General features: G+C 47.9%; 3 non-coding genes across 3 annotated transcripts; all 3 read right to left on the reverse strand.

Moving 5' to 3' along the window:
* Positions 1–4,499: 4,499 nt before the first annotated feature.
* Positions 4,500–4,610, reverse strand: LOC112207056 (U6 spliceosomal RNA). The gene has a single exon (XR_002941535.1). It is a non-coding gene; the product is annotated as a U6 spliceosomal RNA (small nuclear RNA).
* Positions 4,611–6,622: 2,012 nt separating this feature from the next.
* On the reverse strand, positions 6,623–6,733 carry LOC112207064 (U6 spliceosomal RNA). The gene has a single exon (XR_002941542.1). It is a non-coding gene; the product is annotated as a U6 spliceosomal RNA (small nuclear RNA).
* A 6,968-nt stretch (positions 6,734–13,701) lies between these two features.
* On the reverse strand, positions 13,702–13,772 carry LOC112207309 (small nucleolar RNA SNORD59). The gene has a single exon (XR_002941740.1). It is a non-coding gene; the product is annotated as a small nucleolar RNA SNORD59 (small nucleolar RNA).
* Positions 13,773–24,925: the final 11,153 nt, after the last annotated feature.

Genomic DNA, 24,925 nt, shown 5'->3' on the forward strand with positions numbered 1-24,925 from the left:
TGGATCACGAGGTCAGGAGTTCAAGACCAGCCTGGCCAAGATGGTGAAACCCCATCTCTACTAAAAATACAAAAAAATTTAGCCGGGTGTGGTGGCAGGTGCCTGTAATCCCAGCTACTTGGGAGGCTGAGGTAGAGAATTGCTTGAACCCAGGAAGCAAAGTTGCAGTGAGCTAAGATCGCCCCACTGCACTCCAGCCTGGGCGACAGAGCGAGACTCTGTCTCAAAAAAAAAAAAAAGGATCTGAGTAGTGCAAGTGGTAAACTGTAGAAAACACCGGTGTTTCACCCAGATTCCCTTTCTAGGATCATGAGCCTACTCCCCAGCTGCTAGGAATATCAGCCACTGATGGCCCACTGCTGCCTCCCTTACTGGACATTACCATCAGCCACAGGAAATTGTTTTGACCTTTCTTTCCTGCAGCCAATGATTGGCTAATGCAGTGACACAAAATCATGGTCCCTTTGCCTTCATTTGGGACAGCTTTGAAAAATTATCTTCATTCCAGGGCTGTCTGTAAAATCCAAGGATCAGTTAAGGTTCTGCTGCAACCACATTGTGTGTCAGCTACTCCCTCTGCTCAATTCTGCCTTCTTAACTTAAAAAAAAATTTTTTTTTTCTGCTGGGTGTGGTGTCTCATGCCTGTAATCCCAGCACTTTGGGAGGGTGAAGTGGGTGGATCATTTGAGGTCAGGAGTTCGAGACCAGCCTGACCAACATAGTGAAACTCTGTCTCTAATAAAAATACAAAATTAGCCAGATGTGTTGGCGCATACACCTGTAATCCCAACTACTCAGGAGGCTGAGGCAGGAGAATCACTTGAACTCAGGAGGCAGAGGTTGCACGGAGCCGAGATTGCACCACTGCACTCCAGCCTGGGTGACAGAGCATGACTGTCCCCCGCCACCAAAATTGGTTTTTAAAATATTTTCTTCTCTCAGAGATCCCTGTTCTGAATGTTTTTATTTATTTATTTATTTATTTATTTGGTAGATATGGGGGTCTCACTATGTTGCCCAAGCTGGTCTTGAACTCCTGATCTCAAGTGATCATCCCACCTCAGCCTCTCAAAGTATTGGGATTACAGGCAGGAGCTGCCACACCCAGTCTGACTTTTGATATTCTTTAACCTGAAAGACTCAAGGAGGGTGGCTAATGGTACAAAGTGTGTGGGTTGGAAAAACTAAATGTCTTAGATTGGTTCTCCCTGGAAACAGGCCCTGATATGGAGAGTTCCATGTGGAAGGTTTATGTGGCAGTGATCTTCAGAGATACACTTGTGAAGAAGTAAAGTGGCTGGGCGCGGTGGTTCATGCCTTCCATCCCGGGCGTGAGAATCACTTGAGCCCAGGAATTCGAGACCAGCCTGGTCAACATAGTGAGACATACCCCTATTCAGGCCTGGCTCTTTTATTCTTCTTTTTCTGGTAAAGGAATAAAAGAATGGCTACTCCATAAGCAGAGCAGCCCCGGCTCTTTAACAAAAAACAACAAACACATTTAGAGCTGAGTGCGGTGGCTCAAGCCTGTAATCTCCACACTTTGGAAGGCTGAAGTGGGAGGATCACTTGAGGCCAGGAGTTCAAGACCAGCCGCCTGGAAAGCATACTAAGACCCCCATCACTACAAAAAAAAAGAAAAAAAATCAAAAGGAAAGAAAAGAATATCAAAAGTCACCATATACGGCTGGGTGCCGTGGCTCACGCCTATAATCCTAGCATTTTGGGAAGCCAAGGTGGGTGGATTGCTTGAACTCAGAAGTTTGAGACCAGCCTGGGCAACATGATGAAACCACGTCTCTACAAAAAATACAAAAAATTAGCCAGGCATGGTGGAGCATGCCTGTAGTTCCAGCTACCTGGGGAGCTGAGGTGGGAGGATCACTTGAGCCCAGGAGGTCGAGGATGCAGTGAGCCAAGATCTCGGCCACTGCACTCCAGCCTGAGTAACAAAGTGAGAGCCTGTCTCAAAAAACAAAAAAAGTCACCATATCCTCCATCGAGATCTCTCCCCTGTCACTTTGAAAAAGAAGAAAAAATTGGTTTTATTTTCATAGTTTCTAAAGTAATATGTGCTCATTATTCTTATACCACATACTCATGTTTCCAGGTAGAAGAACTTCTATTAGACCTTTTTTTTTTTTTTTTTGAGACAGAGTTTTGCTCTGTGTCATCCAAACTGGAGTGCAATGGCATGATCTCAGTTCACTACAACCTCTGCTTCCCAGGTTCAAGCAGTTCTTCTGCCTCAGCCTCCCAAGTAGCTGGGATTACAGGCACCCACCACCATTCCCAGCTAATTTTTTTGTATTTTTAGTAGAGATGGGGTTTCACCATGTTGGCCAGGCTGGTCTCAAACTCCTGACCTCAGGTGATCCACCCGCCTTGGCCTCCCAAAGTGCTGAGATTACAGGCATGAGCCACTGTGCCTGGCCTAGACCAGTTTTTAAAACCAGGAATACTACAATCTCGTAGGGAGAATTTTGAAAATTTGTAAGGCCAGGTGTGTGAGTACATGCCTGTAAATCCAGCACTTTGGGAAGCTGAGGTGGGCAAATTGCTTGAGCCCAGGAGTTTGAGACCAGCCTGGGCAACATGGCAAAAGCCCTTTTCTACAAAAAATACAAAAATTAGCCAGGCATGGTGGTGCATGCCTGTGGTCCCAGCTACTCAGGAGGCTGAGGTGGGAGAATTGCTTGAACCCAGAAGGTTGAGGCTGCAATGAGCCGAGATCACGCTGCTACACTCCAGCCTGGGCAACAGAGACCCTGTCTCAAAAAAAAAAAATTGTAGTCAGAATTTTTGTCAATGTTGTTTCACAATGGGTGGGAAAGGGGCAGTAATTCTTACATTTAGTAGTCAGAGTCCAGATATTCTAAACATTCTGCAAGACTCGCAACAAAGACTTGTTCTATGTATGTCCTACATGACTTTAGAATGTCCTACCATAGTGCATATAGGTGAAAAACTTGTTTATAATTATATGATCTCAGAATGTGACTCTTTTTTGTATATAAATACAAAGTAATTTTAGCAGATTTTTTTTCTTTTTTTTTTGAGATGGAGTCTCACTCTGTCACCCAGGTTGGAGTGCAGTGGTGCGATCTCAGCTCACTGCAACCTCTGCCTCATGGGTTCAAGCGATTATCCTGCCTCAGCCTCCTGAGTAGCTGGAATTACAGGTGCCTGCCACCATGCCTGGCTAATTTTTGTATTTTTAGTAGAGACAGCATTTCACCATGTTGGCCAGCCTGGTCTTGAACTCCTGACCTCAGGTGATCTGCTTGCTTCTGCCTCCCAAAGTGCTGGGATTATAGGCATGAGCCACCTTGCCTGGCCCTAATTTTAAAATTTTTTTGTGGAGATGGGGGTCTCCTTATGTTGTCCAAGCTAGTCTTGAACTTCTGAGCTCAAGTGATCCGCCCACCTCAGCCTCCCAAAGTTCTGGGATTACAGGCGTAAGCCACCACGCCTGGCCTCTCTTTATCCTCTTATTTTGCTTTTTGTTTGTTTGTTTGTTTGTTTTGAGACAGAGTCTTGCTCTGTTGCCCAGGCTGGAGTGCAGTGGTGCGATCTTGGCTCACTGCAACCTCTGCCTCCCGGGTTCAAGTGATTCTCCTGCCCCAGGCTCCCAAGTAGCTGGGATTACAAGTGTGCGCCACCATGCCTGGCTAATTTTTGTATTTTTAGTAGAGACAGGCTTTCACCATGTTGGTCAGGCTGGTCTTGAACTCCTGACCTCAGGTGATCCACCCGCCTCCACCTCCCAAAGTGCTGGGATTACAGGCGTGAGCCACTGTGCCTGGCCTGTTCTTTAAGTGTTGACATAATTTAGCAATAAAGCATCTGGACCTGGGCATTTTCTTGTGGGACGATTTTAAATCCAAATTCTTTTCCTTTTACTTGGTATAGGTCTATTTGGATTTTCTTTTTTTCTTTCTTTAGTTAGCTTTGTTAATTTGTCTTTTTCTAGGGTTTTCTCCATATCATTTAAATTCCCTACAATTCCTTCCTTCCTTCCTTCTTTCTTTCTTTTTTTTTTTTTTTTGACGGAGTCTCACTCTGCCGCCCAGGCTGGAGTGCAGTGGCATGATGTTGGCTCACTGCAGCCTCCACCTCCTGGATTCAGGCAATTCTCCTGCCTCAGCCTACTGAGTAGCTGGGACTACAAGCATTCGCCACTACGTCTGGCTAATTTTTTTGTGTTTTTAATAGAGACAGGGTTTCACTATGTTGACCAGGCTGGTCTCAAACCCCTGACCTCATTTGATCTGCCTGCCTCGGCCTCCCAAACTGCTGGGATTACAGGCATGAGCCACTACACTTGGACAAGATGTCCCTTCTTTCATTCTTGATTTTGGTAATGTGTATGTTCTTTCCTCTTTTCTTGGGCAATCTAGCTAAAGATATGTCTGTTTTGTTGATCTTTCCAAAGAACTAGTAGTATTACTCTATATATATAGTACATTTGCTTTTATTTTTTCTTTTATTTACATGTAAAAATATGGAGTGCTTCACAAATTTGCATGCCATTCTTGTACAGGAGACTGGCTAATCGTCTCTGAATTGTTCAAATTTTAGTATATGTGGTAGCCAATTGTCTTTAAACAAGTTGACCGTGATGTGTCTAGGTATTTGAGGTTTATTGAGATTCTTAGATGTGTAATATTTTTCATCAAATTTGAAAAGTTTTTGGCTATTATTATTATTTTTTTTGTTTTTTGAGATGGAGTCTCACTCTGTCTCCAGGCTGGAGTTCAGTGGCAAGATCTCAGTTCACTGCAATCTCTGCCTCCCAGGTTCAAGCGATTCTCCTGCCTCTAAAGTTTTTGTTTTCTATTTCATTGATTTTTCAGTCTGGCGTTTATTATGTTCTTTCTTCTATTTACTTTATGTTTGATTTACTCTTATTTTTCCAGCTTCTTGAAGTGAAAGACTGGATTATTGATTTTATTTTATTTTGTTTTTTATTTTTTTGAGGTAGAGTCTTGCTCTGTCACTCAGGCTGGAGTGCACTGGTACAATGTCGGCCAGCTACAACCTCTGCCTCCCAGGTTCAAGCGATTCTCTGTCTCAGCCTCCCAAGTAGCTGGGATTACAGGCATGTGCCACCACACCCAGCTAGTTTTTGTATTTTTAGTAGAGATGGGGTTTCGTCATGTTGGCCTGGCTGGTCTCAAACCCCTGACCTCAGGTGATCCACCTGCCTCGGCCTCCCAAAGTGCTGGGATTACAGGCGTGAGCCACCATGCCCAGCCTAGATTATTGATTGTAGACCTTTCTTTCTTTCTACTAAAGGCATTTAAGCTACAAATCTTCTTCTAAGCATTGCTTTAGCTTTATCCCTTAAATCTTTCTTTTTTTTTTTTTTTTTTTGAGACAGAGTCTCAGTCTGTCACCCAGGCTGGAGGCTAGAGTGCAGTGGTGCCAATTTGGCTCACTGCAACCTCTGCCTCCTGGGTTCAAGTGATTCTCATACCTCAGGCTCCCGAGTAGCTGGGACTACAGGTATGCACCATCATGCCCAGCTAATTTTTTGTATTTTGTTATTTATTTATTTATTTAGAGACGGAGTCTTGCTCTGTTGCCCAGGCTGGAGTGCAGTGGCAAGATCTCAGCTCACTGCAAGCTCTGCCTCCCAGGTTCATGCCATTCTCCTGCCTCAGCCTCCTAAGTAGCTGGGACTACAGGTGCCTGCCACCACACCTGGCTAATTTTTTGTATTTTTACTAGAGACAGGTTTTCACCATGTTAGCCAGGATGGTCTTGATCTCCTGACCTCATGATCTGCCTGCCTCTGCCTCCCAAAGTGCTGGGATTACAGGCGTGAGCCACCGTGCCCAGCCTTGTTATTTATTTTGACATGGAGTCTTGCTCTGTTGCCCAGGCTGGAGTGCAGTGGTGTGATCTTGGCTCACTGCAACCTCCGCCTCCCAGCTTCAAGTGATTCTCCTGCCTCAGCCTCCCGAGTAGCTGGCATTACAGGCGCCCGCCACCACACCCAGCTAATTTTTTTGTAGTTTTAGTAGAGACGGGGTTTTGCCATGTTGGCCAGGCTGGTCTCAAACTCCTGACTTCAAGTGATCCACTCGCCTCGGCCTCCCAAAGTGCTGGGATTACTGGTGTTAGCCACCACACCCAGCTAATTTTTTTTGTATTTTTATTACAGTCAGGGTTTTGCCATGTTGGCCAGGCTGGAACTAGTTAATTTTTTAAAATTTTTATGTAGTGATGGTGCCTTGCCATGTTGTCCAGGCTAGTCTCAAACTCCTGAGCTCAAGTAGTCCACCTGCCTTGGCTTCCCAAAGTGCCGAGATTACAGGCATGAGCCACCACACATGGCCGTAATTTTCTTTCAGCTCTTAAAATATCTCATTCCATTGCCTCCTGGTCTCCATTGTTTCTGATGAGAAGTCTGCCATTAATTGTGTACTTCTTCCCCCATATTTGATGAGTCTTTTTTTCTTGCTGCCTGAAAGATCTTTTTTGTCTTTTTATTGTAATCACTTATTTTTAAATTCATTCTTCCATGCTCAGATTTTTTATATTCATCTGTGTATCTAACACAGTAGTATTACTCTCTATATATAGTACATTTGCTTTTTTCTTTTATTTACATGTAAAAATATGGAATGCTTCACAAATTTGCATGCCATTCTTGTATAGGAGACTGGCTAATCTTCTCTGAATTGTTCAAATTTTTGTACATGTGGTAGCCAATTGTCTTTAAACAAGTTGACCGTGATGTGTCTAGGTATTTGAGGTTTATTGAGATTCTCAGATGTGTAATGTTTTTCATCAAATTTGAAAAGTTTTTGGCTATTATTATTATTTGTTGTTTTTTGAGATGGAGTCTCACTCTGTCGCTAGGCTGGAGTTCAGTGGCAAGATCTCGGTTCACTGCAATCTCTGCCTCCCAGGTTCAAGTGATTCTCCTGCCTCAGCCTCCTGAGTAGCTGGGACTACAGGCACGCACCACTACACCTGGCTAATTTTTGTATTTTTAGTAGAGATGGGGTTTCACCATGTTGGCCAGGATGGTCTCAATCTCTTGACCTTGTGATCTGCCTGCCTCGGCCTCCCAAAGTACTGGGATTACAGGTGTGAGCTACGTACCTGGCCTTTGTATTATTTTTTCAACTACTTTTTTCTGACCCTTTGTCTCCTCTCCTTTGGACATGTATTACATGTATATCGGCATGCTTGATGTACCACTGGCCTCTGAGTCTTTTTGTTTTCGGTGTTTTTTTGTTTTTGTTTTTTGGTTTTTTTGTTTCTTTTTTTGAGACAGTCTTGCTTTGTCACCCAGGCTGGAGTGCAGTGACATGAACATGGTCACTGCAGCCTTGACCACCCAGGCTCAAGCGATTCTTCTGCCTCAGCCTCCCAAGTAGTTGGGACTATAGGGGCACACCACCATATCCAGCTTACTTTTGTATGTTTTGTTGAGATAGGGTTTCATCATGTTGCCCAGGCTGGTCTTGAACTCCTGGGCTCAAGCAATCCATCTGCCTCAGCCTCCCCAAGTGCTGGGATTACAGGTGTGAGCCACTGTACCCAGCTGTTCACTTTCCTGCAATCATTTTTGTCTCTATCATTCAGACTAGATTATTATTATTGATCTATCTTCAAGTTTATTAAATTTTTCCTCTGCTATCTTAAATCTATTGGGTTCATTTAGTAAAATTTTCATTTCAGTTATTTTACTTTATAATTCTAGAATTTCTGTTTGATTCTTTTTTTATAGCTTCTATTTCTTTGTTGAGATTCCATATTTATTGAGTCATTGTTAAACATTTTTATTTAATTCCTTGAACATATTTATAATATGTGCTTTAAAGTCTTTGTCTGCCAAATTCAACTTCTGAGCCTACTCAGAGTCAGTTTTTATTTTTATTTATTTATTTTTTTTTTGAGACAGAGTCTCACTCTATCACCCAGGCTGGAGTGCAGTGGTGCCATCTCAGCTCACTGCAAGCCCCGCTTCCCAGGTTCACACCATTCTCCCGCCTCAGCCTCCCAAGTAGCTGGGACTACAGGCGCCCGCCACAATGCCCGGCTAATTTTTTTGTATTTTTAGTAGAGACGGGGTTTCACCATGTTAGCCAGGATGGTCTTGATCTCCTGAGCTCGTGATCTGCCAGCCTCGGCCTCCCAAAGTGCTGGGATTACAGGTGTGAGCTACTGCGCCTGGACTCAGTTTTTATTTTGTTTTTTATTGTTTTTTTTTTTTTTTGGAGACAGAGTGTTGCTCTGTCGCCCAGGCTGGAGTGCAGTGGAATGATCTCAGCTCACTGCAACCTCCGCCTCCCAGGTTCAAGCAATTCTCCTGCCTCAGCCTCCCCAGTAGCTAGGATTATAGGTGCCCACCACCATGCCTGACTAATTTTTGTATTTTTAGTAGTGACAGGGTTTCATCATGTTGGCCAGGCTGGTCTCAAACACCTGACCTCAGGTGATCCACCCACCTCGGCCTCTCAAAGTGCTGGGATTACAGGTGTGAGCCACTGCACCCGGCTAGTTTTCATTGACTTTTAAAATCAGGATATGAGTTACTATTTTTTAGGTTTCTTCGCATGTGTCATAATTTTTTCTTGAAAACTGATCATTTTATCCTCTTCCTCCTCTTAAAAACTGGTCATTTTAGATAATAGACTGTAATAACTCTGGATTCTGTTGTATTTTTCCGAAAGGTGGTGATGCTGGTGATGCTGATGGGGTGTGTGTGTGTGTGTGTGTGTGTGTATGTGTGTGTGTGTAATTTGGAGTTAAACCGTAGAGTCTGGATTCTATTGTATTTTTCTGAATGGTGGTGATGCTGGTGATGCTGATGTGTGTGTGTGTGTGTCATTTGTCTGGAGTTAAACTGTAGAGTCTATCATTCCACAGTGTGCAGCTGCTAATGTGTCTGCTCAGTTTTTATTCTTGTTTTTTTTGTTTGTTTGTTTGTTTTGTTTTGTTTGAGATGGAGTTTTGCTCTTGTTGCCCAGGCTGGAGTGCAATGGCATGATCTTGGCTCACTGCAACCTCTGCCTCCAGGGGTCAAGTGATTCTCCTGCCTCAGCCTCCTGAGTAGTGAGTAGCTGGGATTACAGGCATGCGCTACTATGCCTGGCTAATTCTGTATTTTTAGTAGAGACAGGGTTTCTCCATGTTGGTCAGGCTGGTCTTCAACTCCTGACCTCAGGTGATCTTCCCACCTCGGCCTCCAAAAGTGCTGGGATTACAGGCATGAGCCACCATGCCCGGCCATTTATTCTTGTTTTTAAAATTTTCCCACAGGGGTCAGGCATGGTGGCTCACCTTTAATCCCAGCACTTTTGGGAGGCCAAAGCAGCTTGAGCTCAGGAGTTTGAGACCAGCCTGGGCAACATACCAAGACCCCATCTCTACTAAAAATACAAAAACTTAGCAGGTAGTGGTGGCATGTACCTGTGGTCCCAGCTACTCATGAGCTGAAGTAGGAAGATTGCTTGCGACTGGGAGGCAGAGGTTGCAGTGAACCGAGATCATGCCACTATACTTCAGCCAGGGTGACAGAGTGAGACCCTATCTCAAATAATAATAATAATAAATTTTTCCAGCTAGGTGCAGTGGCTCATGTCTGTAATCCCAGCACTTTGGGAGGCTGAGGTGGATGGATCACCTGAGGTCAGGAGTTTGAGGCCATCCTGGCAAACATGGCGATACCCCATCTCTACTAAAAATACAAAATTTAGCCGGGCATGGTGGCACCCAGCTATACTCTCAGCTACTCGGGAAGCTGAGGTAGGAGAATTGCTTGATCCTGGGAAGTGGAGGTTTCAGTGAGCCAAGATCGAGCCATTGCACTCCAGCCTGGGCGACAGAGTTAGACTCCGTCTCAAAAAAAAAAAAAAATGTTCCCTCAGGGATTAGAACAGGAATTAAAAGAAATTAAAGACTGTAGGCCGGGCGCAGTGGCTTATGCCTGTAATCTCAGCACTTTGGGAGGCTGAGGTGGGTGGATCACAAGGTCAGGAGTTTGAGACCAGCCTGGCTAACACGGTGAAACTCCATCTCTACTAAAAATACAAAAAAATTAGCCAGGCATGGTGGCGGGCACCTGTAGTCCCAGCTACTCGGGAGGCTGAGGCAGGAGAATGGCGTGAACCTGGGAAGCGGGGCTTGCAGTGAGCCAAGATGGCGCCACTGCCCTCCAGCTTGGGCAACAGAGTGAGACTCTGTCTCAAAAAAAAAAAAAAAAATTAAAGACTGTGTAAGCAAAAACTCAGTTGTATGTAAGAAAACCCAATTCCCCCTTGAGGAAGAGAAAGGGCTGGAGTCCTTTAAAATTAACTGCCTGTTTTTCTCTCTGTGGCTATTGAGCCTTATCTCTCCATTTACCAGGCATTGTGAAGACTCTGTTTCTCTAGCTGTGCAGCTGCAAGGTCACTAGACAGATAATCTCAAGTCGTAAAACATGTTGTTCCTTGAACAGTAAGAAATAATGTAATGCATGCCTTAATTGAATAACTGTCTTTGTCTCTCGCTTCTATAATACGCTTCCCCCTGCACAGATCTCCCTCCACCCCACGAAATGCTTAAAAGGTAGCTTGACTCTTTGTTCCGGGCTCAGTCCTTTGGATGTTAATCCAACTGGGTCAGTGAACCTAAATAATTAAATAACTCCTCCTCAATCCCTCAGTCTCTCTGATTCCTTAATTATCCCGCAGCAGTATCACCCCTATGCTTACATAGCACAGTGTTCAGCCAATGATTAGAATAAGCATTGTGTTCCAACACCTCAAGCCCATATAGCATCCACTTCTGCCAATATATCTGTTTGAAGGATGAGAAGTGTATTAAAATGTGCAGCAGTGTTCAAGTCTTCCTTGTCTTTTATTTTTCAGGGAGCTCTCTGAGCTATCCTCCATGCATATGATAGTTTCCCAGTGAGCCAGGGATGTGGGAGAGCTTATCTCAGCCCTTTTGTAGTTTCCTATTTTCCAGCTAAATTTCTGGCTTTTCCACCACTGAACACAACTAGGAGTGCTACTTTGAGTTAGTACAGCTAGAGGGTTTTTTGCCTGTTTATTTCCTACCAACTTCATATCATTCAGCTGAGAACATTGTAGGCTTTTGTCCGCCTCCACCTAACTAACTCCTACAATTTCAGTCTACCCACTGTGACAGCAAACATTGCTGGTTTTCACAGCCAGTTCCATACTGGTAAAACTACAGTTCCCAGCCACCAAGGAAGTTGGATGGGAGCAGCCTCAGGCAAGAAGGCTGCAAACTCACATTGCTTTTGCTTGAAGCTGTAGCAGTTTTTCAAGAATAAAAGCTCCTCAATTTGTTTTCTGCCTTGCTCAGTTTCCAGAGACTTGAAATCATTGTTTGGGGCAATTTTATTTAATTTCATAGTTTTTTTGTGTGAAGATTCACAGATCCCTTTACACTGCTATAGCCAGAAGTTCCTTGGTGTAGTTTTTATTTATTTATTTATTTTAATGTATCTTTTTTTTTTTTTTTTTTTTGAGACAGTCTCGCTGTGTTGCCCAGGCTGGAGTGCAATGGTGTGATCTCAGCTCACTGCAACCTCTTCCTTCAAGGTTCAAGCGATTCTCCTGCCTCAGGCTCCCAAGTAGCTAGGATTACAGGTGCCTGCCACCATGCCCAGGTAATTTTGTATTTTTAGTAGAGATAGGGTTTCTCCATGTTGGCCAGGCTGGTCTCAAACTCCGGACCTCAGGTGATCTGCTGCCTCGGCCTCCCAAAGTGCTGGGATTACAGGCATGAACCCCACGCACGTTCCTTGGTGTAGTTCTAAATTGACATGAGTGTTACTGTGCAAACAATATGGTTTTGTTTTTTCACTCATTACTATTTTTAAGATCTCTCCATGTTGTCTTTTGAATATTTTGTATATCTGCTGAGTAGCATTCTATACTATGCAACTCCCATATTTAACCTTTCTTTTTCTTTCTTTCTTTCTTTTTTTTTTGAGATGGAGTCTCGCTCTGTTGCCCAGGCTGGAGTGCAATGGCGTGATCTCAGCTCACTGCAACCTCCATCTCCCAGGTTCTAGCGATTCTCTTGCCTCAGCCTCCCAAGTAGCTGGGACTACAGGCGCCTGCCACCATGCCCAGCTAATTTTTGTATTTTTAGTAGGGACAGGGTTTCACCGTGTTGACCAGGCTGGTCTCGAACTCCGGACCTCAGGTGATCTGCTCTCCTTAGCCTCCCAAAGTGCTGGGATTACAGGCGTGAGCCACTGCACCAGGCTTATATTTAACCTTTCTACTTTGCTAATGAAAGTCACCCAAAACTGAGTTCTAACATTGAGCTTCCACAAATAATGCTGTGATAAATATTCTTGCATGTGACCCCTTATGAATCTAGACACAAGTTTCTCTGTAACATATATGAAGGAGTTGAGACTAAACTCTGATTTTATTTATCTTGCCCAAATTCCTATCTAAGGGATCTGGGGAGTCATGACCTACAAATCATAAATTCTCATCAGATAGGTTTTATTTAACCCTATACGTCATGATTTACTTTCCAACCTGACTCTGGTATAACATTACGAGACAAAGAAGAAAATCAAAATATTTTACCCCAAAACATGTTTCTTTGTCATATTTTAAAATGCCCCTGCAAAGCTGTTCTTTGTGGGGAAAATCTACATCCATAAAGAATCTCTATTAACATAGCCAGGGCTGGGGGCAGTGTCTCATGCTTGTAATCCCAGCACTTCGGGAGGCTGAGGCAGGAAAATCACTTGAACCCAAGAGTTGGAGGCTGCAGTGAGTGGAGATTGCGCCATTGCACTCCAGCTTGGGAGACAGAGCGAGGCTCCATCTCAAAAAAAAAATATATATATATATATATATTTTTTATACATAAATACATATATATAAAATACATATACATCTATAAATATATATGTATATATATATACATCTTTTTCTTCCAGATCCTCCCAATCCTAAAGAGACTAACTAAGATCTGAATAGGAAACATTTGTCACCTATTGTCTCCAAGGCAGCCATTATGAGACTTCAAAAGAGCTTTGGTCTCCACAATCTTTATCTTAACCTGAACATTCCCTTTCTATCTATCCCAGCTCTTTAGACAAACTTAACCAATTGTCAACCAGAAAACATTTAAATTCACCTATAGCCTCGAAGCCCCCACTTTGAGTTGTTCCACCTTTCTAGACCAAACCAATGTATGTCTTAAATGTATTTAATTGATGTGTCATTCCTCTCTAAAGTGTATAAAACCAAGCTGCACTCCAACCACTTTGGGCACAGGTTCTCAGGACTTCCTGAGGGTTGTGTCACAGGCCATGGTCAGTCATCTTTGAGTCAGAATAAATCTCTTCAAATATTTTACAGAGTTCCACTCTTTTGGTCGACAGAGTAGAATTGTTGGGTCATAGAGCATGTGCATATTTAATTTCACAAAGCTCTGCCAGATTCTTTACTACAAAAATGGAAACGGCTGCATGTCTCACACTCCAGGAGTACAGCAGGGATTTGTTTCCTCACATCTTGGATCTTGCTAATATTTGGTATTACCAGACTAATTTTTGCCTACCTGATGGGTGTAAAGTGGTATCTTATTATTATTTTAATGTGCATTTTTCTGATTGCGTTCAAGGTAGAGGATTAATTTATACTGTTGGTATTCAGATTTCCCCTTCTGTGATTGCTTACCATGTTTATTTTTTTCCTTCCCAGGAATGGCATCTGGGTTCAGCAAACTCAGAAGAATGAAAGTCAGAAGCTACTCATCAGTGAGTGCTTAATCATGTTTTTTGCCTATTTTCTTTTTTTCTTTTTTTTTTTTTATTGATCATTCTTGGGTGTTTCTCGCAGAGGGGCATTTGGCAGGGTCATAGGACAATAGTGGAGGGAAGGTCAGCAGATAAACAAGTGAACAAAGGTCTCTGGTTTTCCTAGGCAGAGGACCCTGCGGCCTTCCGCAGTGTTTGTGTCCCTGGGTACTTGAGATTAGGGAGTGATGATGACTCTTAAGGAGCATGCTGCCTTCAAGCATCTGTTTAACAAAGCACATCTTGCACCGCCCTTAATCCATTCAACCCTGAGTGGATACAGCACATGTTTCAGAGAGCACAGGGTTGGGGGTAAGGTCACAGATCTACAGGATCCCAAGGCAGAAGAATTTTTCTTAGTACAGAACAAAATGAAAAGTCTCCCATGTCTACCTCTTTCTACACAGACACGGCAACCATCCGATTTCTCAATCTTTTCCCCACCTTTCCCCCCTTTCTATTCCACAAAACCGCCATTGTCATCATGGCCCGTTCTCAATGAGCTGTTGGGTACACCTCCCAGACGGGGTGGTGGCCGGGCAGAGGGGCTCCTCACTTCCCAGTAGGGGTGGCCGGGCAGAGGCACCCCTCACCTCCCGGACGGGGCGGCTGGCCGGGCGGGGGGCTGACCCCCCCACCTCCCTCCCGGACGAGGTGGCTGCCGGGCAGAGACGCTCCTCACTTCCCAGACGGGGTGGCTGCTGGGCGGAGGGGCTCCTCACTTCTCAGACGGGGCGGTTAGGCAGAGGGTCTCCTCACTTCTCAGACGGGGTGGCTGGGCAGAGATGCTCCTCACATCCCGGACGGGGCGGCAGGGCAGAGGTGCTCCCCACATCTCAGACGATGGGTGGCCGGGCAGAGACGCTCCTCACTTCCCAGATGGGATGGCGGCCGGGAAGAGGCGCTCCTCACTTCCTAGATGGGATGGTGGCCGGGCAGAGACGCTCCTCACTTTCCAGACTAGGGAGCCAGGCAGAGGGGCTCCTCACATTCCAGACGATGGGCGGCCGGGCAGAGACGCTCCTCACTTCCCAGATGGGGTGGCGGCCGGGCAGAGGCTGCAATCTCGGCACTTTGGGAGGCCAAGGCAGGCTGCTGGGAGGTGGAGGTTGTAGCGAGCCGAGATCACGCCACTGCACTCCAGCCTGGGCACCATTGAGCACTGAGTGAAGGAGACTCCGTCTGCAATCCCGGCACCTCGGGAGGCCGAGGCTGGCGGATCACTCGCGGTTAGGAGCTGGAGACCAGCCTAGCCAACACAGCGAAACCCCGTCTCCACCAAAAAAATACGAAAACCAGTCAGGCGTGGCGGCGTGCGCCTGCAATCGCAGGCACTCGGCAGGCTGAGGCAGGAGAATCAGGCAGGGAGGTTGCAGCGAGCCGAGATGGCAGCAGTACCGTCCAGCTTCGGCTCGGCATCAGAGGGAGACCGTGGAAAGAGAGGGAGAGGGAGACCGTGGGGAGAGGGAGAGGGAGAGGGAGCCCTATTTTCTTGCTTTTAGTTTACTGCTTTATTGATTTGAGGAGTGGGTTGTGTGGTCTAGATATTAACCAATTGCTTGCTTTAAATTTTGCAAATTCCCCCCTAGGTCTATTCACTATTACCTTTGATTATAGTTTCCATTATTGAGCAGGATTATTTAATTATATATATATATACAGGGTTTCGTCACCCAGGCTGGAGTGCAATGGTACGTTCTTGGCTCACTGCAACCTCCACCTCCCTGGCTCAAGTGATCCTCCCGCCTCAGCCTCTGAAGTAGCTGGGACCACAGGCACGTGCCACCATGCCCAGCTAATTTTTTGTATTTTTGGTAGAGATGGGGTTTCACCATGTTGCCCAGGCTGGTCTCAAACTCCTGAGCTTAAGCAGTCTGCCCACTTCAGCCTCCCAAAATGCTGGGATTACAGGCGTGAGCCACCACACTCAGCCCTTAATTTTTTTTTTTTTTTTTTTTTTTTGAGTCAGAGTTCCGCTCTTGTTTTCCAGGCTAGAGTGCAAAGGTGCAATCTCGGTTCACCACAACCTCCACCTCCCAGGTTCAAGCGATTCTCTTGCCTCAGCCTCCCGAGTAGCTGGGATTACAGGCATGCGCCACCATGCCTGGCTAATTTTTGTATTTTTAGTAGAGACGGGGTTTCACCATGTTGGTCAGGCTGGTCTCGAACTCCTGACCTCAGGTCATCTACCCGCCTAGGCCTCCCAAAGGGCTGGGATTACAGGTGTGAGCCACCACGCCTGGCCCCTTAATTTTGATATAAAAAAGTAACCCATTGTCTGACTTATGGTTTGTATTTTGGGGTCTTATTTAAGAAGCCCTCCTTTGCCTCAAAGAAAGAACACAGGTTCTTCTATTACCACTATAGATTTGAGGCAGGAAAATAGGGTCTGGAGGCAGGGAACATAAGGCCAATTCACACTTCAGCTATGACAGGAAATAACCTCTCCATAGGGCCTAGGCCAAGTAAATGACTTTGTAATTTTACTTCATCCTCTCCATTTACATAGGGTGTACACCACATAACCAATGAAAACCTCTAGAGTGGTATTTAGACTCCCAAATATTTTGTAACAGGGCCTTTGAGCCCCTATGCTCGGGCCTGCTCCCACACTGTGGAGTGTACTTTCATTTTCAATAAACCCCTTCATTCCTTCCTTGCTTTGTTTGTGCATTTAGTCCAATTCTTCTTTCAAGACGCCAAGAACCTGGACACCCTCCACTATTAACAGTTTCACCTATAAGCTTTGTATTTCCAATCCATCTGAACTGGCATGCATCTAATTTTCTTTTCTTCCAGTTTTTCCAAAATCATCTCTTAAAACAATCGATCCAGGCTGGGCATGGTGGCTCACGCCTGTAATCCCAGCCCTTTGGGAGGCCAAGATGGGTGGATCACAAGGGAAGGAGTTTGAGACCAGCCTGGCCAACACAGTGAAACTTCATCTCTACTAAAAATACAAAATATATATATATATATATATTAGCCGGGCATGGTGGCGCACACCTGCAATCCCAGCTTCTCAAGAGGCTGAGGCAGGAGAATTGCTTGAATTCGGCAGGCAGAGGTTGCAGTGAGCCAAGATTGCACCACTGCACTCCAGCCTGGGCGACAGAGCAAGATTCTGTCTCGAAAAGAAAAAAAACAATCCATTCTTCCTCCACTGGTCTGTTGTATCAACCCTGTCAAATGTCAAGACTGCTATAAATGTATTTTCTTTACATTAACTCACTTTTTTTGCATTACATTTATAAATTTAAATTTTTAATTTATTGCTAATATATGGATTTTTTTTTTTTTTTTTTTGAGATGGAGTCTCGCTCTCTCACCCAGGCTGTAGTACAATGGCACAATCTCTGCTCACTGCAACCTCCGCCTCCCGGGTTCAACAGTTCCCCAGCCTCAGCCTCCCAAGTAGCTGGGACTACAGGCTTGCGCCACTGTGCCTGGCTAATTTTTTGTATTTTTAGTAGAGACAGGGTTTTGCCATGTTAGCCAAGCTGGTCTCAAACTCCTAACCTCAGGTGATCCACCTGCCTTGGCCTCCCAAAGTGCTGGGATTACAGGTGTAAGCCACTGTGCCCGGCTACATGGATATATCAAGAGTGAAATAATTAAACATTTTTCTTTTCTGTTTTTTTATTTCTTTCTTTTTTTCTTTTTTTTTGGAGAGGGGGATAGGATCTTGCTCTGTCATCCAGGCTGCAGTACAGTGGTCTAGTAATAGCTCACTGCAGCCTCAGTCTCCTGGGATCAAGTGATCCTCTTGCTTCAGCCTCCCCAGTAGCTGGAACTACAGGCATATGCCACCACGCCCAGCTAATATTTTTTGTTTAGACAGGGCTCTAAAAGGGTTGGGATTATAATCATGAGCCACTGTACCAGGACAAAGTCAAATAATTCTACAACACATGAAAAATAGCAGCTTCCTGACTTCAGTGTTAATATGGTCCATCCTTTTCCAATCCCCAGAGGCAACTATTACCAACTTTTTTTTTTTTTTTTGAGACAGAGTCTCCTTCGGTGGCCTGGGCTGAAGTGCAGTGGTGTGATCTCGGCTCACCGCAACCTCCATTTCCCGGGTTCAATTGATTCTCGTGCCTCAGCCTCCTGAATAACCGGGACTCCAGGTGTGCACCACCACACCCGGCTAATTTTTGTATTTTTAGTAGAGATGGGGTTTCTTCATGTTGGCCAGACTGGTCTTGAACTCCTGGCCTCAGGTGATCCATCTGCCTTGGCCTCCCAAAGTGCTGGGATTACAGGCGTGAGCCACCAGGCCTGGCCAACCATTACCAACTTTTAAAATATTTTCTTTAATATTTACCATTATATACCTAAATATGCTTACAGTGATACTTATTTTTTGTTTTAGAAACTAACTATTGGCCGGGCGCAGTGGCTCACGCCTGTAATCCCAGCACTTTGGGAGGCCGAGGCGGGCGGATCACGAGGTCAGGAGATCGAGACCATCCTGGCTAACATGGTGAAACCCTGTCTCTACTAAAAATACAAAAAATTAGCCAGGCGTGGTGGTGGGTGCCTGTAGTCCCAGCTACCTGGGAGGCTGAGGCAGGAGAATGGCATGAACCTGGGAGGCAGAGCTTGCAGTGAGCCAAGATTGTGCCACTGCACTCCAGCCTGGGGGACAGAGCATGAGACTCCATCTCAAAAAAAAAAAAAGAAAAAAAGAAACTAATTATTGTGTTTACAGTATGGAAGATAAGGATTTAGTTACATATTGCACTGCCCACAACAAATATATGCATTTGTTCCTCCATCTTCCCAATGTAGACAAGTACTTTTTATTTTTATTTTATTTTATTTTATTTATTTATTTTTTTTGAGACAGAGTCTCACTCTGTCGCCCAGGCTGGAGTGCAGTGTTGCAATCTCGGCTCACTGCAACCTCCAACTCCCGGGTTCAAGTGATTCTCCTGCCTCAACCTCCCGAGTAGCTGGGATTACAGGCACATGCCACCACGCCTGGCTAATTTTTGTATTTTTTTGTAGAGATGGGGTTTCACCTTGTTGGCCAGGCTGGTTTCAAACTCCTGACCTCAGGTGATCCTCCTGCCTTGGCCTCCCAAAGTGTTGGAATTACAGGCATGAGCCACTGTGCCCAGCCAACTACATTGTTATTAACTGTAGTCACCATGATGTACAATAGATCTCTTGAACTTATTCCTCCTGTCCAACTAAAATTTGGTATCCATTGACCAGTGTCTCCCCAGCATTCACCACCCCCTGGTCTCTGGTAGCCACCATTCTACTCTCTACCTGCATGAGGTTTTTTTAAGATTCCATATATAAGTGGGATCATGTCGTATTTGTCTTTCTGTGCCTGGCTTACTTCACTTAACATAATGTGCTCTAGGTTCATCCATGTTGTAAATGACAGGATCTCATTCTTTGTTTTCTATTTTTTCTGTAAAGAATGTCTTTATTTTAGAGATGACGTCTCGCTATGTTGCCCAGGCTGACCTTGAACTCCCTGGCTCAAGCAATCTTCCTGCCTCAGCCTCCTGAGTAGCTGAGACAACATGAGCATGCTACCGAGCCAGGCTTCATTCCTTTGTAAGGCTGAATAGTACTGCATTGTGTATATATGCCACATTTTCTTTATCCATTAACCCACTGAAGGAGACTTGGGTTGATTTCTACTCTCGGCTATTGTGAACAGTACTGCAGTGAACATGGCAGTGCAGGTATCTCTTCAACATACTGATTTCAGTTGCCTTGAATATATACCTAGTAGCTGGATTGCTGGATCTCCATTGTCTTATACTTTGTGTTGCTGATAAAGTTTGAGAACATTATGATTCTTGATCCTTTAGGTTATTTTGTTATCCACTGACACAGCCCTCAGGAGATCCTGAGAACATGTGCCCCATTTTTCTGTCTCTCTCCCTCTAGAATCTTTTAAACTCTGTTGTCTCCAGTGTTCTAAAATTTCATATGGCATGCCTTAGAGTGGGTTTATTTTCACCCTTGGTGTCTGGCATGTGGCAAGTCCTTTCAGGTTAGAAAGTAATATCCTTCAGGCCGGGCACAGTGGCTCTTTCCTGTAATTCCAGCACTTTGAGAGGTCGAGGTGGGAGGATAACTTCAGCCCAGGAGTTGGAGACCAGCCAGGGCAACATGGCAAGACCACCGTCTCTACCAAAAACAAAACAAAACAAAAAACAAAAAACAAAAATTAGTCGGGTGTGGTGGTGCACACCTATAGTCCCAGCCACTCAGGCTGAGGCAGGAGGATTGCTTGAGTCCAGGAATTCGAGGCTGCAATGAGCTATGATTGTGCCACTGCACTCCAATCTGGGTGACAGAGTGAGATTCTGTCTCAAAAAAAATTAAGTAATATTCTTCAATTCTGGAATATTTTCATGACTTATTTCATTGATAATTTATGCTGTTCTAGTTTTATGTTTTTCTTTCTTTTCTTTTCTTTTTTTTTTTTTGAGATGGAGTCTCACTCTGTCTCCCAGGCTGGAGTGCAGTGGCGTGATCTCGGCTCACTGCAAACTCCACCTCCTGGGTTCACGCCATTCTCCTGCTTCAGCCTCCCAAGTAGCTGGGACTACAGGCACTCGCCCCCACGCCCAGCTAATTTTTTGTATATTTAGTAGAGATGGGGTTTCGCCGTGTTATACAGGATGGTCTCGATCTCCTGACCTCATGATCCGCCCGCCTCGGCCTCCCAAAGTGCTGGGATTATAGGCGTGAGCCACTGCGTCCAGCCTTTTTTCTCTTGTTTTTTTTTTTTTTTATTAATTTATTTATTTTTATTGATCATTCTTGGGTGTTTCTCACAGAGGGGGATTTGGCAGGGTCATAGGACAATAGTGTAGGGAGGGTCAGCAGATAAACAAGTGAACAAAGGTCTCTGGTTTTCCTATGCAGAGGACCCTGCGGCCTTCCGTAGTGTTTGTGTCCCTGGGTATTTGAGATTAGGGAGTGGTGATGACTCTTAACGAGCATGCTGCCTTCAAGCATCTGTATAACAAAGCACATCTTGCACCACCCTTAATCCATTTAACCCTGAGTGGACACAGCACATGTTTCAGAGAGCACAGAGTTGGGGGTAAGGTCACCGATCAACAGGATCACAAGGCAGAAGAATTTTTCCTAGTACAGAACAAAATGAAAAGTCTCCCGTGTCTACCTCCCTCTACACAGACATGGCAACCATCCGATCTCTCAATCCCTTCCCCGCCTTTCCCCTGCTTCTATTCCACAAAACCGCCATTGTCATCATGGCCCATTCCCAATGAGCTGCCGGGTACACCTCCCAGACGGGGCGGTGGCCGGGCAGAGGGGCTCCTCACTTCCCAGTAGGGGCGGCCGGGCAGAGGAGCCCCTCACCTCCCAGACGGGGCGGCTGGCCGGGCAGGGGGGCTGACCCCCCCACCTCCCTCCCGGACGGGGCGGCTGGCCGGGCAGAGGGGCTCCTCACTTCCCAGGAGGGGCAGCCAGGCAGAGGTGCCCCTCACCTCCCGGACGGGGCGGCTGGCCGGGCGGGGGGCTGACCCCCCCACCTCCCTCCCGGATGGGGCGGCTGGCCTGGCGGGGGGCTGACCCCCCCACCTCCTTCCCGGACCGGGCGGCTGGCCGGGCAGAGGGGCTCCTCACTTCCCAGTAGGGACGGCCGGGCAGAGGCGCCCCTCACCTCCCGGACGGGGCGGCTGGCCGGGCAGGGGGGCTGACCCCCCAACCTCCCTCCCGGACGGGGCGGCTGGCCGGGCAGAGGGGCTCCTCACTTCCCAGGAGGGGCAGCCAGGCAGAGGTGCCCCTCACCTCCCGGACGGGGCGGCTGGCCGGGCGGGGGGCTGACCCCCCCACCTCCCTCCCGGATGGGGCGGCTGGCCTGGCGGGGGGCTGACCCCCCCACCTCCTTCCCGGACCGGGCGGCTGGCCGGGCAGAGGGGCTCCTCACTTCCCAGTAGGGATGGCCGGGCAGAGGCGCCCCTCACCTCCCGGACGGGGCGGCTGGCCGGGCAGGGGGGCTGACCCCCCCACCTCCCTCCCGGATGGGGCGGCTGGCCGGGCAGAGGGGCTCCTCACTTCCCAGTAGGGGCGGCCAGGCAGAGGCGCCCCTCACCTCCCGGACGGGGCGGCTGGCCGGGCAGGGGGCTGACCCCCCCACCTCCCTCCCGGTCGGGGCGGTTGGCCTGGCGGGGGGCTGACACCCCCACCTCCCTCCCAGACGGGGCGGCTGGCCGGGCAGAGGGGCTCCTCACTTCCCAGTAGGGGCGGCCGGGCAGAGGCGCCCCTCACCTCCCGGACGGGGCGGCCGGCCGGGCGGGGGGCTGACCCCCCCACCTCCCTCCTGGATGGGGCGGCTGGCCGGGCGGGGGGCTGACCCCCCCACCTCCTTCCCGGACGGGGCGGCTGGCCGGGCAGAGGGGCTCCTCACTTCCCAGTAGGGGCGGCCGGGCAGAGGCGCCCCTCACCTCCCGGATGGGGCGGCTGGCCGGGCAGGGGGCTGACCCTCCCACCTCCCTCCCGGATGGGGCGGCTGGCCGGGCAGAGGGGCTCCTCACTTCCCAGTAGGGGCGGCCAGGCAGAGGCGCCCCTCACCTCCCGGACGGGGCGGCTGGCCGGGCAGGGGGCTGACCCCCCCACCTCCCTCCCGGTCGGGGCGGCTGGCCTGGCAGGGGGCTGACCCCCCCACCTCCCTCCCGGACGGGGTGGCTGGCCGGGCGGGGGGCTGAACCCCCCCACCTCCTTCCCGGACGGGGCGGCTGGCTGGGCAGAGGGGCTCCTCACTTCCCAGTAGGGGCGGCCAGGCAGAGGCGCCCCTCACCTCCCAGACGGGGCGGCTGGCCAGGCAGGGGGCTGACCCCCCCCACCTCCCTCCCAGATGGGGTGGCTGGCCAGGCGGGGGGCTGACCCCCCCACCTCCCTCCCGGACGGGGCGGCTGGCCGGGTGGGGGGCTGACCCCCCACCTCCCTCCCGGATGGGGCGGCTGGCTGGGCGGGGGGCTGACCCCCCACCTCCCTCCCGGACGGGGTGGCTGGCCTGGTGGGGGCTGACCCCCACCTCCCTCCTGGATGGGGTGGCTGCCGGGCAGAGACGCTCCTCACTTCCCAGACGGGGTGGCTGCCGGGCGGAGGGGCTCCTCACTTCTCATATGGGGTGGTTGCCAGGCGGAGGGTCTCCTCACTTCTCAGACGGGGCGGCTGGGCAGAGACGCTCCTCACCTCCCAGACGGGGTCGCGGCCGGGTAGAGGCGCTCCTCACTTCCCAGACGGGGCGGCGGGGCAGAGGCGCTCCCCACATCTCAGACGATGGGCGGCTGGGCAGAGACGCTCCTCACTTCCTAGATGGGATGGTGGCCGGGAAGAGGCGCTCCTCACTTCCTAGATGGGATGGCGGCCGGGCAGAGACGCTCCTCACTTTCCAGACTGGGTAGGCAGGCAGAGGGGCTCCTCACGTCCCAGATGATGGGCGGCCAGGCAGAGACGCTCCTCACTTCCCAGACGGGGTGGCGGCCCGGCAGAGGCTGCAATCTCGGCACTTTGGGAGGCCAAGGCAGGCGGCATGCTTCGCCGGGTGGTCAGAGCTATTCGCCCATAGTCCGTAGCCCAGAGCCGGGGCTGCTCGGCTCTCCGTCCCGGGGGGCCGGGGCCGGGCTGGAGGCGTGCGAGCCTCTCATCGCCGCCTCCTTTCTCTTGTTTTTTGATCAGTTATTTTGTTTACTTTGTGGAGAGTTCAACTTTGGAGAGTTGAACTCTATCACATTTGTGGGTTTTATTTCTGTTTTTAGAGAGAGTCTCACTCTGTCACCCAGGCTGGAGTGCAGTGGCACCATCATAGCTCATTGCAGTTTTGAACTCCTGGACTCAAGCGATCCTCCTACCTCAGCCTTCCCAGTAGCAGGGACTACAGTGTGCACCACCCTGCCTGGCTAATCTTTAATTTTTTGTAGAGACGGGTCTCACTATGTTGCCCAGACTGTCTCCAACTCCTGGGCTAAAGCCATTCTCTCCCTTCAGCCTTCCAAACTGTTGGGATTACAGGCATGAGCCACTGCACCCGGCCAAGTACATACATCTTTATAGTGCTTAGAAATATGAAGCAATAGGCTAGGTGCAGTGGCTCATGCCTGTAATCCCAGCACTTTGGGAGGCCAAGGTGGGTGGATTACTTGAGGTCAGGAGTTCAAGACCAGCCTGGCCAACATGGTGAAAGCCTGTCTCCATTAAAAACTCAGAAATGTAGGCTGGGCGCAGTAGCACATGCCTGTAATTCCAGCATTTTGGGAGGCCGAGGCAGGCATCTGAGGTCAGGAATTCGAGAGCCTGGCCAACATGGTGAAACCCCGTCTCTACTAAAAATACAAAAATTAGCCAGGCGTGGTGGCATGCACCTGTAATCCCAGCTACTTGAGAAGCTGAGGCAGGAGAATGACTTGAACTCGGGAGGCGGAGGTTGCAGTGAGCCAAGATCGTGCCATTACACTCCAGCTTGGGCAACAGAGTGAGACTGTCTCAAAAAAAAAAAAAACAAATTGCCGGGTGTGGTGGCTTGAGCCTGTAGTCCCAGCTACTCGGGAGGCTCAGGCAGGAGAATCGCCTGAGCCTCCACCTAGAGGTGGAGGTTGTAGTGAGATGAGATTGTACCACTGCACTCCAGCCTGGGAAACAGAGCAAGACTCCATCTAAAAAAAAAAAATTGTGTACATTTAAAGTTTTTAATCTCTCTGCATAGTCTCTGTTTCTTTCAAGTTGTTTCGTTTGTCTCTACCACTCATGTTAAATGCTTTCTTCACATATCTGGTGATTTTTAGCTCCATTTATATTTGTGATGGTACTCTAAAAAGCTGATTAGAAAAAACAATTGTATTTTTATACACTAGACGGGTTAAAAAATAATAAAAAGGCAGGAAGACTGGTTTTACTAAATAAAACTATAGTATTTTAAGGTATGATATGGGCACAAATATAGACAAATAGATTAATAGAATAGAAAGGCCCAGCACAGTTGTGTGTGTGCATGTGTGTGTGTTGTTGTTGCTATTGTTTTGGGGCTGTTTTATTTATTTATTTATTTTTACCTGGGATTACAAGTGCCCACCACCATGCCCGGCTAATTTTGTATTTTTAGTAGAGATGGG

This window comes from Pan troglodytes, chromosome 1 (genome assembly GCF_028858775.2).
Source record: "Pan troglodytes isolate AG18354 chromosome 1, NHGRI_mPanTro3-v2.0_pri, whole genome shotgun sequence".
NCBI classification, from domain to species: Eukaryota; Metazoa; Chordata; class Mammalia; order Primates; family Hominidae; genus Pan; species Pan troglodytes.